Raw genomic sequence first — 3,605 nt, 5'->3', positions numbered from 1 at the left:
TTGGTCCCGCTTAGAAACTGAACTGGGTGAGGGCGGATCGGGTCCCACTTAGAAACTGGGCCGGGTGGGGGCGGACCGGGGAAGGCGGACTTGGTCCGGCTTAGAAACCGAACCGGGTGGGGGCGGAGCGGGGCCAGTGTGTGGCCTCAGGTGGATGAAATGTTTTAAGCCTGAGCAAGCAGGTTAGCCTTACCAAAGGTAATCTTGAATTACTGTGGCCGCAGTGGAGAACTTCTACATAAAGCTCATCCATTCAGGAGGTGCCCTAGAGCCAAGCACTCACCATAGGGGTAGGGGGAAAACTGTTTTTCCTCCTCTAAAGTTTCAGGTGGCCAGAGTGTGACCCTCTGGGACATGCCACACACTCCAGGGCCTGCGGATGGGATCCTGAGGAAACTGGCGGAAGCCTGTGAAAGGTAAGAATTCTTAACCAAAATTAGCTTTGCCGTTTCCATCTCTGTCTGTGGGGCCTGGCTGAGAGAAAAAGGTAAAGTTTCATGTTGTCCCTACCCTTCTAAATTCAGATTGGCAGGCAAAAAACATTTGTTAAGAGTGAGGTCTTTGCATTGTGACTGGTGAACGCGCTTTTGTATACTCATTGGTTGTCAAACCCTTCCCTCCAGGGACAGCTATTGTCTCCTTGTTTGTCTCATTTTGCGTCCTGAGAATATGGCTTGGCAACAGGTTGGGGACCCTGATAATATAGCTGTACAGAAATGTGGGATGCTCTCCATTTGTGGCTGGGATCCTACCCACTGTTGCCAATTCTTAGGAGAATGGTCTTTCTTTAGGTTATCTCTGGGGGTGGCTGTGGGTCTTGGAGCATAGTATCTGTGCCTGTGGTCCCTATGGGGTTGTTCCTTCATGATGGGAAAATTTATTGCTTGTCCAAGACTGAAATTTGACAAGGTATGCAAAAGGATTTTTTTTCTCACTTTTTTTTTTTAAATTTTTTTTTTCAACGTTTATTTATTTTTGGGACAGAGAGAGACAGAGCATGAACGGGGGAGGGGCAGAGAGAGATGGAGACACAGAATCGGAAACAGGCTCCAGGCTCTGAGCCATCAGCCCAGAGCCCGACGCGGGGCTCGAACTCACGGACCGCAAGATCGTGACCTGGCTGAAGTCGGACGCCCAACCGACTGCGCCACCCAGGTGCCCCTCACTTTTCTTCTTTTTAAAGTAGTTCTGTGGTCAGTCGTTGGCCAAAGTGGAAGCTGATATTTAGAGCCTGAAAAGAAATTTGTTTTAGGCCTTACCCCTAAGCTAAATGATACTATGGACCCAGAAAGAAGAAAAACATCTTGCACCCTTGTCTAAGGATTTACTAAAGCATTCCAAAGACACATGGCTCTGAACCTAAACATAGGAATCTCAACATAGGAATCTCCTGATTTCCATCTTAGTTGAAGGTCTCCCTGATGTAAAGAAACAAATTGAGGATAATGTAGTTGGATGGGTGGGACAGTCTCCATATCATTCTGGTTGCAGCTCAGTTCTTTCAGAAATTAAAGGCAATTATGCTTATCTTACAAATCGAATATAAGCCCAGAAATGTGGTTCTGGAAACAGTTCAGAGTCCACTTATCCATTTTTCCAGTCCCCAAATCTCTTCTAATCATTAGAAAGGCTTGCAGATTTTGTAAAAGATCTGGACTTGGGGAACAAGAGTCATTTTTGACGGAACTTGCATTTTTTCTGTGCCTGTTGAGATATACGTATTTTACATAGTCTTTTCCAGGAACCAAGGGACTTCTTATCAGGGGAGGAAAAAAAAAAGGCTATTTTGAAAACTAGTTCTGTGAAAAGTCTTAAAAAGTCTCTTCCACAAACATTAATAAAAAGCTATCTGAGCATGGGGAACTTATTCCATCTTCCAAAAACACAATTTCGATCCAACTGCCCTTTGATAAACTAGTGTCCTTTTATAAACTTTTACATTATCATACCTGTCTCATGGCTACAATTTTAAAATGAAAGCTGTAAGATCTGTTTGAGCTGTTTGTATATTTATGTACAGTTGTGTATTTATGTTATAGGTACATGGGGAGGGGGTTTGTACTTCTGACTGGTATTGCCTAAATTAGTTTTTTTTTTAAAGTTTTAATTTAAATTCCAGTTAGTTAACATACAGTGTAATATTAGTTTCAGGTGTACAATATAGTGATTTAACACTTCCATACATCATGCAGTGCTGGGCACAAGTGCATGCCTTAATCCCCATCACCTGTTTAACCCAGTCTTCTACCCACCTCCCCTCTGGTAACCATCAGTTTATTCTCTATAGTTGAGTCTGCTTCTTGTTTGCCTCTCTCTCATTTTCTGCCTTCTGCTCATTTGTTTTGTTTCTTAAATTCCACATAAGAGTGAAATCATAATGTATGTCTTTCTCTGACTAACCTCACTTAGCATAATACTCTGTGGCCTCATCCATGGCATTGCAAATGGCAAGACTTCATTCTTTTTTAATGGGTGGGTAATATTCCATTGTGTGTATGTGTGTGAGTGTGTGTGTGTGTGTGTGTGTGTGTGTGTGTGTGTGTGTATCACATCTTCTTTGTTTATTTATCAGTCAGTGGACACTTGGGCTGTTTCCACTATTTGGCTATTGTAGATAATGCTGCTGTAAACATTGGGGTGCATGTATCCCTTTGGGTAAATACCTAGTAGTAGAATTGCTGGATTGTAGGGTAGTTCTGTTTTTACCCTGCCAAAATTAATTTGAAAAGAGTTCTACTTAATTGGCTTAAAGACAAATACGTATTATATAAATATCCTCTGAGAAATATAGAAACTAGCCCAAATATTTTGCAAGTTCACATGATCTAGGATAGTCCTCAGTAAATAAAAGCTAGTTTAAATTTATTGGTTTAATTAAAACCGGAATTTTAGAGTTATCAGTATTAAATGTAGTACTTTTATTTGACCTCAGTTTACTAAAAGTCAAATAAACTCATGTTAAATTCATATCAACTTCTGTTACAGAATTTTTCAGCAAGAAAGATAACTTAAATGATTAGCTGTTTAATATCTCATGAAATTTTCACAAATAATCTGAATGTAATGGTTACGAATAAGTAAATTAAGTAGATTTAAGTAAGACAGAAGTTTATAAATGAGCTTTCCTACAATGATTATGTTTTATATGTTTACTTAAAATTAGTTTCCCAAATCTTTTTGGGACATTTCAGCCTACATAATCATGTGACGTACTTTTTTATGATAAGTATTGAATTTGGACAGAAATTTGGCAAAATTTGGGGAGGATTTTCTTCACAGACTAAAAGAATAACCTGAGGCATAGCAGAGGCTGGAGAGTGAGAGACAGATAGCTATGGGCAATTGGGGGTAATAGCTAATAACAGCCAACATTTATTGACCACTTATGAAATGTCAAGCAGAGGTTTAGCACTTTGAGTACATTAAATTATTTCATCCTTGTTCACCTACAAAGACTCCGAGAGAGCATGGTACCTCGTCTTGTTCCCAACTATATTCTCAATACATAGAACACAAAAAATAATCTGCTGAAGGAATGAGTGAATCCATGGGGTAGCAACAACCCTGAAGCCCTATGATCTCAGTTTGACTGCTATGCCAGAGAG

The sequence above is a fragment of the Acinonyx jubatus genome, chromosome E1, assembly GCF_027475565.1.
Source record: "Acinonyx jubatus isolate Ajub_Pintada_27869175 chromosome E1, VMU_Ajub_asm_v1.0, whole genome shotgun sequence".
NCBI lineage: Eukaryota > Metazoa > Chordata > Mammalia > Carnivora > Felidae > Acinonyx > Acinonyx jubatus.
The sequence above is the reverse complement of the archived record's forward strand: the minus strand, read 5'-3'. Positions refer to the sequence as shown.